Below are 9515 nucleotides of genomic sequence, written 5' to 3' on the forward strand. Positions count from 1 at the left end.
CTTCTCTGGCGATCACCAGTCATCCTGTTTTGGTCTCACCCGATCATTCCCGCCCCTTCATGCTCCAGACCGACGCCTCGGATATGGGTATTGGAGCCGTCCTTTCCCAGATCACTGAAGACAGGACGGAAAGACCTATCTTGTTCATCAGTCGGAAGCTCTTCCCCCGGGAGTGTCACTATCCTGTTAACGAGAAAGAATGTCTCGCTATCAAATGGGCCATAGATAAGCTCAGGTATTATCTAGAGGGAAAGCATTTCCTCCTGTATACCGATCATGCACCATTGGTCTGGATGAGCAGGAACAACCCTAGGGTGATGCGGCAGTTCATATCCTTACAACCCTATGCCTTTGAGGTCCGACATTGTAAGGGGTCTCTTAACTCCAAAGCTGACTTCCTATCCCGAATCCCATTCATCCCCGACCGGGAAGACTCTGGGGGTGGGGTGGGGGGTGTCAGAGTCCGGACCCCGAAAAACCCAGATTGGACCCTACCTTATATAGCCGCCCCTCTCTCTTCTTCACAGCCGCCAGACTCAGACTTCTCCTTGGGTGAACAAGGGCATCCCGCTATTCCGCAAGGCTGGCCCTTTAAGACCGACGAGGCGGGAGATCCCTGTTCCACCCTCTGGGTGTGGAGCCGTCGAGCGTCATCGCTGGATAAAGAATCGCCAACCAATGCCACAGAGGTCGACGACCGGAAGGAGGAAGAGAACGTCCGAGGAAACCCTGGAATCCGGGAGCAGTCGAGAGAAGCAGGACCGTCAAAGCCCACCTCAGCCACTGTCGGAGAGAAGCCAGGAGGCCAGCGTTCCCTCGTATCGCCCTGCCACACGCCAGGATGAAGGTGGCTGGAACAGGTGCGTCAGCGCTTACGGCGAGCAGGGAAAAGGGGGGATTTGGTGCCCCCGGGAGGATCTGGGCCGCCGGCTGGAAAACCTTCATAGAGGGTGACGATCCCTGTCCTGCGTGTCCCAGCGCAGTTCTGGTGACGGATACCTTCCCCCACACTGTCTGATCCTAGGACTGGGTGGCAACTTCTCACATGCCCTTCTTTTTCCACCCTTACCGAACTGAGCACTAATTAGTGCTGTCTTGTTTCTTTGTTTTGTTTCTTTTCTTTCTGGCTCCAACTGACCCAGACGTGAGAGAGACGCTGAGCGACGCCAAGGTGGAGAAGCGTATCCCCTGCAGACGACGTCAGAGACAGTGTTGGTTCCCCTCGGTGAACTGTGTGAACGGAATAAATACCCTTACAACGCTAAAACGTGTGTCGCACTTTACTGCCTGTTTGACAAATGCACACCCTTCATTACTGCATTTCGCAATGCGACGTTGAGATACAGAGACCCGACATATGGTTGCTCTGAATCAGAAAGTGGAAGCTGTCCCTGTCGACACATTACAACATTTCAAAGTGAATGGCAGCTGCTAGTCCCAAAGGTGACAGTGGCCCAGGTGATCACTGCCACTCCCTAAATGTCATCCCCTGCATGACTACTTCCCCTTTGTTAAAAAGAAAGCAAACAGGGAATGCAAACGTAGGCATGGTAGTATGTTGTCCCTCTTAGGTCTCCATGCCTTCATTCATAGCCATTTGCAAGGGATAGGAATGAAGCAGGAGTTTTTGTGACCTCGTGAAAGGACACTTTGCAACTCAATTATACTGTACATAAGTTGCATTGCAAAATAAACAACAGGTTGCCAGCCAGTCAGTGTGCAAAAAACGTAGATAACTTTGCAACCTGTCCTTAGTACATCAGATCCTTAGTTCTTTCAAAAGCACCTTTGCAGCCTGTCACAGGACAGATTTTACAAAGAATCCTCTGTAATGTAACTGATCTCAGAAAGATTAAAAGCTAAATCAGCCCCACCTGGTTCCAGCCTAGCAACCTCAAAGTAGCACAGTGGTTTAAGCAGCCGGCGTTTATTTAATAAGAGTGCATTCTGCTCATTCGGTCGCAAGTCACCCTGTCACGTTTTTAACAACTGAACACATAAACTACTGTTACGGATTTTAAAAATGTTTACATTTTCACAATACATATTTGAAGGTTATCGTGAATAATATGTTTTTTTTTATTTGGCACGTAATCTGTAGTTTACAACGACCGAGCAAAGTGACTGCTTCGACGGGAATCGCAAAATGTGTATGCATCATCTGTGACAAAGACGATAAGGCCACTCGGTGGAGTAATCCATATGCATGTATATAAGACACTGACGGTACATTCAGTGTAATGATAAATATATTCAGTGTTGGAAATCATGCAGGGACTGAGCTCGTGCGTGAGCCAACGTCAGTTTAGCCTCTAAACGTACGGGGATGAATGAGGGTTTTAGCTTATCAATATTGAACTCTGGTAAATGACTATAAGCCGCTCGATCTGTTTTGTTTTTTCATAGGACGTTTATTTTCTTGTCTTGTATCTCTAAAGGGTCTCAATTAAACTATATACAGAGAAAGGCACAAATTCCACTTGGGTACTTGCAAAGTGATAGTGCTCCGAAAATCTGTCATGCTAAAACTAATGGGAAAGAACTCTGCAACAGCGGCATTTCAGTTACAATTTAAAGATTAATGACAATCCTTGGAAAAGCCCATAGGTCTTGCCATTTGCCAAGATGCTGTGCAGTATGGCCAAAAGTGAAAATACGTCAAATAAAAAAGCACAATGACGCATCGGGACATGCCATTTTGTAAGCGTGTGCATATTCATCGCCACGCGAGCTTGCCTACGGAATGACGCATACACTATTTTTTTATTTTACTTAGAGATCCGAGATGGATCAGTAAATAAAAAAAGTGAAAGCACTTTTTTATTATTACAAAAAAGAGACCAAGAAGGTGCCGGAAGGGGCAGTGTGTGCGGGGATGGGAAGCAATGAGGAGTGGGTGGAGTGGGTGGCGGGGAAGGGAAAATCAATGAGGAGGGCAGAGGGAGAAGCTCACGAGGGAGATAGCAGAATAGGGGAGATAGCAGAATGGAGGAATTAGCTTACCTCCTGTTTGAGCTACATGGACACAACAAGCTTCCAGACAGAGGCCTGACCTGTAACACTCAGCTGACCAGCACCAACTGGACCTGCCTTAGCCCTGCTGCTGGCCTCTGCTGGAGTTAGTCCTGAGTGGCCCCTGGGACCCTTGGCTGGCAGAAGAGAGCACTCCTCCATGGCTGACTTAAGGTTTTATCAGAACCAGAGGAGCAAGATGCAGCCCAACGCAGAATCTCACATCACAGCACCACGTAGCCCCGGATAGGCAGCTTCACCGGAACCAGCACAGCTCGATGCGGGACCTCACATCACAGCACCATCCAGCCCCTGATAATGGTTTCACAGGAACTGGTGGACCCAGACGCAGGATTTTGCATCACAGTGTAGTGTAGTTCCTATATCCCTGATAGGCTCTGCGCATTGGAATAATATACACTATAGTTTTGACATAGGACTGAGGTCAGTATGTCTCTATCGAGTACATTAAACTTAATTACTTGTGTGGGCCAGCTAACTCAGAGGTCACTAGAAAACTTCTCAAATAAACAAGAAGCGATTAGTTTCTGACAACCGCATAAACATGACAACATAGATAACAGTTTCGCTCAGTCAATCGTGCATGCTTCGTTTCTACAGTTACACAGAAGTAGATAGATGGGCGTTTCAATAATAAGGGTTTACTGAACAGTCTTATTTCTCGTGCAAGAGATATGAACTGCTACAATCGTAAGACAGAATGCGAAGTATAATACGTACAGCGTTAGCAGTAAGATAAAATAATACTGCAATAGCATGGTTTGTAGCTATGAAAGATATTCATAAAAATACATACATAAATAACACAGGCTAAAATGTGAATACTCATCTGATGCTTCTAGCTAGTTCTACCCCAGTGTACCTAACCTAAGTGTAGTACGAGGTAAGAAGTAGGTGCTGTTTGTCTATAGTCTAGTTTAGCTACAGTTGCCAAGATTTGCCAAAAATCCATCTAGGTTCTAGTCCGCTCCATACCTTAGAATGAGTGAGATTTCAATCTCTTTCCGAGTCTCGATCTCTAACACCCCGCAAGGGGAGTCAGAAACACTGGAGCTGGATTCTCTGCGAGGAGGATGACAGCGTCTGGTCAGTGCGTCAGGCGGGGACGTGACTTCCTTCCGAACTTGCCGGGGCGGGCCGCGTCGTGTAAGTAGGCAGCCGAACCGTGGTTTGCCATGGTAAGTGAAGGTATATTTATACCTTGAAGGTGTTTAGGAATGCCAGTATTGACGTAAAAGTTGGGCAGAAGAACGTCATGCATGAACCCCTAAGGAATAGATGTTCATGCATAATAAATGAGTTCTTGGAGAAATCAATATCCAAGCGAGGGGAAGTCCTAAAGGCTTAAGAGTCTGGTTTTCCAAGAACTCGTTGTTACGTAGATGAACGGATGTAGGTGGCCATGCCTGTATTTGGTTGGCATGGATAATGCCTAAATAAGGGTAGGATTTCTGTGCCTAAATATGGGCAATGCGAATTGTGCCTATATAAGGACATAAATCGGGAAACCTATATACGGTATCTAAATCGACACACAAGACCCACTCCACTTTCGTATGAACGACATTACTAAATTCTAAACATGCTAAAACATATCTAAAATATAGCTACATATGGATGGCTAAGAACATGTATAACAATATATCCTTAAATGCATAAAAACTGGTGCCATGTATAAAAATGCATTGGTGCTGTACATATTAAAGCAATGTTTCATTCTAAGCATATATTTACATTGAATGCTAAATGAATGAACATACATATATACATTATGAAATGGCTCGTAAATACAGAAGAAAAAAGGCTGAAACCATTTAATGTCAAGTTACATAAATCAATTGTTATTGACAAGGTGACATATTGTCTTTGAAAGTGTATCAAAGAATTCTGTTCTCTATGAATAGTTCTACTATAAGCAGATTACTGTGCCATAAAAAGAAAAAATCAAATTTGGAGAAAAAAATTATTCATAGGAAAAAAGTTACAAGTTTAGTCTTTGTTTTGAAAAATGAAGGCCATATTCAGAGTCTTCCCGGTACACTGTGTGCTGAATCAAAAGTCAGTGTATGTGGATGGAGAAAACATGAATTCTTCTAATCCCTTAGACAAAAAGTCGTCTACCATTGTAGGTGAAAGTTGGATTACCTCGTTTAGAAGACTAACCGCACATATATGAGAAGCATCGCCGTCACCACTGGTCACATCATCAGATGCTACCTGCGTGCCTGTTTCCTCTCGTACCTCAGCAGTAGCAATTTGCGTCTGTGAGATTTCAATTAATGCGTCATCAGGATTGGTAGCTGCTGGGGACAACACACAGCATGGGCAGTTACCGGGGCCAGCAGAGCATCGATATCCGTACGCATGACTGATGGGAGTATTAGACAGATGTCTAGCACACATTCTTCACCGCAAAGCAGGCAGCATAGAACAAGTAAGATGCAATCTTGCCAGATTGGTCTCAATGACAGAAACCATGTGGTATTTAATTCTCGTAGACGAGGTAAGCCTAAAATTTGGACAACGCGCTCACGACACTTCATCTCCAATAGAGCTCTCTCTATGGTGCTTGGAGTGACGCTGGTGATTTGGCTTGCTATATCGGAGCAGTAGGAGCAAAAATAGGATCCCTGCAACAAGTCCAAAAAGTAGTGGCAGTCCGCCAAACACAGAGTGCACGAAGTTGGGAATAATTCAGAGGACTGCTTGAAAAGGTGCTACCAGTCCTGAACACACGGTCTTAAATACATGTACAATACCGCTTGTTTCAGACATGTTTAAAATATGTTCTAACATTTCTGAGAAATGTATAGGGCAGTTTGTATTCAAAAGGGCTTGTATCTCGGCAGAAGTCCTTGCGACTTCTAGATCATAGGTTTCTTTGACAGAGGTCAGTGGCACAGTTTGTTGTAAAGGAATGGCTTTCATTCTGCTTACAGTATCAATTCATATAGAAGAGATGGTCAGTGAAAGCCATAGAGGCGACTCCCTGACTGTCTGTATTTGTGGAAACAAGACTTGCATACAGCAAGTGACCCTGGATGTAACCGTTACTAGATATGGGATACCTGGCAACATGCCACAGCAGCTGTGATCATTCAACATGAGGTAACTTCCATTTGAAAGTAGTCCAAAAATTGGATTCATCACTGCAGCTGGTAAGACTTGCAGGTGACAGGATAAGTTTGTAGTGGAACCAACGCAGGCCCCGTGTAAATTAATACCCTGACAAAGGAGAAAACCGCTTAGTGCGTTTTCACAGTTTGTACCACTAATAAACACTTCACGCCCCCCACGCCAACATCTATGTGTGTAAGGTAAATCCCAAGATGTCTTGATGTATTCTTTACCCAACCTTTCATATTTGCCTGCTGGTGTATGTTTTAGGCAACATTGAAAATGGAAAGTTGTAACAGGCAGAGTAATTTTACCATGTATGATCCACTCAGTAGCTGGTTTTTCTGCCACCGTGAATGGTAATTTTTCCAGTTTTTCAATGCTCAGCACCGTATAGTCTGCTCCCCTTTGTGCCAGTTTGATCTGTTTATCAGTGAGATTGAATTCTGAAAACAGTGACGTAGTGTTGATTAAACGCCAAGGCACATAGCCTGAACGCTAACCCATTGTCTACTACAGAGAGAGATTTCTCTAAATTAATACGATCAATTGCTCGTATTCGTTCTGCAGTCTCTGCTTGGGTAATCTTCCATATTTCATTATAAGCAGCGTAGATACCGGCATATATGAAACGTTTTTGACGCGGTTTTCTTGGTCCTAGCAAGAATTCCCTAAGGTCTGCGCCTTCTTTAAGTAAAGATAAGTGTTGTTTTACATCCTGCAGTGTAGCTTTCTGTATCCAATCAAGGCAGAGTTTCCCTACACTGTATGTTGTTACTACCCCTGGATGCTGTCTTTGAACATAGCGTGGGTCTGGCCTATTGATAGTGGAACCCTGTGTTTTTTTCAGGAATCGATCTTGACAATTGTTTGTGTCTGTGGGCCAGAGCAACCATTTTTTCCATTCTAGATCTGATCTGTTGTGATGCAAGATATTATGTACGTCGACCTCCCCCCTTGTAGTGCTATTACTTGCAGGTATAGGTATTGTCGGTGTATTTATGTCTTTGATCTTAGCTAACCCAAGGCAAGACGTCTGTTGGACGGTCATTCAAAAACATAATTTGCTCAGGGATGATACAGGCTCTAAAGAAAGCTTCTCCCCCATGCACTTGCCAATCTTTTGCACCCCAGACAGATTTTGTCTCAATGTTGTCTTTCCAAAAGTCGAACCCCTGTCTAGACAGTTGGGCAATACAGGCTGCTGAATAAATATATTTTGTATTGGTTAACATATTTTTCGTTCCTGTCTTCTTCATATTTTTTAAAATAAAACGATTCTGGATTTGATAAGTTGAACCCTGAAAAATATGGAAATTTCATTGCAAAAGTTTTTGAGCTATCCTTTGGAGGTGTAGGACAATGTTCCCATTGGTTATAAATACATTTCTAGGTGATGCAGTTTTATGCAAGAAATGATGACCATAGTGGGTATAACAATACATTTGTTCATAGTCTGATGAACCCTCTAAATATTCATGATTTGTGAATATTGCAGACATTTCTAGATCAGACATCATGTTATCAACAGTCTCGAAGTCCCAATCATCAGAAAAGGTACTAGAGGTAATAAAGTCACTTAATGAAATTTTAAATAAGTGTGGAATCTTCAAATGTTCCGACGGACCGAAAATGTTAGTTCTCTCCCAAACTATACCATCTGGTATAGGAACGGCTGTGATGTTCACTGCTGACAAGTCTCTTGCTTCACGATGGGATGCTTTGTGTGGCTGGAGAAGTAAGTTCACTCTTTTACTTGCTGTGTCCATTTGAATATATCTTCCATTTATCAGCATACCCAGAGTTATTACCAGAGCCAACCAAAGTAGAAAGAAGAATATTCCCAAAACAATCCATAGTTCAATCTATGGTGAAACCAGATAAGTCTTTTTCAGGAGATGAAAAAAGTCTGTTGCTTGTTCTTTGAAAGTTCTTTGTGCTGGCGTCGTTTCAGGTTCACTGGGATCCTCAGAAAACGTATCAAAGGAAATGAAATAGCCAGAGGCAGTTCTGTCAATGGTTGGAATTGCATCAGGATTCGTTGAAATCGCTGGAACCAGTTGATCACTTGTTACTTCGTTGTAGACAGGTGTATCAGGACAAACTGTTATTTGGGTCTCAAGAGGGACGAGTTCCATAGCTTTGTTGCTTAGTCCTTCATTTCTTACTGTAGAATCTTCAAAGGTGATGAGTCTCTCAGTTTGAACCTCTTGGATAGTAGCTAGTGGAGTGCGTCTGCTACATTGTCGGAGTCCACCTGGCCTACTGCTTAGTATCAGCCACATAGTGTGGTTTCATCAGGTCGATGGACACAAATCTTTTCTCCTTTTTACCAGCAAGGGGCGGTAGTAGTACTGTTCTCGATCCGTGGATTGCTAGGACAGGTACTATTTGTCTGTAAGAAGGCCCAAATTCCTTCTTGTCCGCGATCTTTTCTCTGACTAGATCACCAAGCTTTGGGGTCCAGGCAGGCCTTGCTGGGACAGTTGTTTTTTCCCCAGTGGTGGTTGGCTTCAGGAACACGTTGCTTTGTTTCGATCTTAGTTCATTTGAGTTCTGTAAAACAGCCAAATGATCTTTGATATCAAACTTTTTATTTTCAACCACTGTGCCTTTCATGTCAAGGTCCGGAATCAACATTCTAGTTCCAAATAGGACTTCATATGGAGTGACACCCCCTAGAGAACTTCTTGGCAAATTGTTTAATGAGCGTTGGACCCCATAAAGATGTTAGACCCACCCATCACCCGAACCTAATACCCCAGCTGTTATAGACTGCTTTATGTCCCGGTTTTTTCTTTCCACAACAGAATTTCCCTCAGGATGGAATGGAGAAGAATACCGCAATGCTTTGCCCAAACTGGCCATGGCTTCTTTGTAAGCTCAAGAGCTAAACGTAGGACCCTGCTCAGATTGTAGTGTGCCAATTGCGTATGTGCCGATAAAGACTCGCAACAGTTCAAGCGTCAGCCGAGTGCTGAGGTCACATCCAAAGGAACCTTGATTTAGTGTTTGTGGGACTGCATTCGTCCACAGGGATGGCTGCATGTAGATAGTCTAATGCTGTCTAAAAATGGTGTCTGTACTGGACTGGCTACGTTGTAGACAGGTGCCTGGTGGCGTTCTGTACTGCAATCTTTATTGCAGTCTATGCATTTATTGATGAAAGTGTGAATCAGTGTATTCATTCCTGGCCACCAGTAAATCTCTTTTAGTTTTAAAATTGTTTTAGAGATCCCCTGATGTGTCAGACCCTCTCCCAGATGTGCTTTGTAAATCAAAGCTGCTCTTCGTTCCATGTTTGGCATCACCCTATCCCCCACTCCAGGGATTCGAGCAAACGGAACGCTGTTCGCCTCAATTAT

General features: G+C 43.8%; 1 long non-coding RNA gene across 1 annotated transcript; it reads left to right on the forward strand.

Moving 5' to 3' along the window:
- The first annotated feature begins 569 nt into the window (after nucleotides 1–569).
- On the forward strand, nucleotides 570–1267 carry LOC146870506 (uncharacterized). Its single transcript, XR_014978267.1, has 2 exons — nucleotides 570–860; nucleotides 1143–1267. It is a non-coding gene; the product is annotated as an uncharacterized LOC146870506 (long non-coding RNA).
- The last annotated feature ends 8248 nt before the right edge of the window (nucleotides 1268–9515 follow it).

This window comes from Triturus cristatus, chromosome 1_1 (assembly GCF_964204655.1).
Source record: "Triturus cristatus chromosome 1_1, aTriCri1.1, whole genome shotgun sequence".
NCBI lineage: Eukaryota > Metazoa > Chordata > Amphibia > Caudata > Salamandridae > Triturus > Triturus cristatus.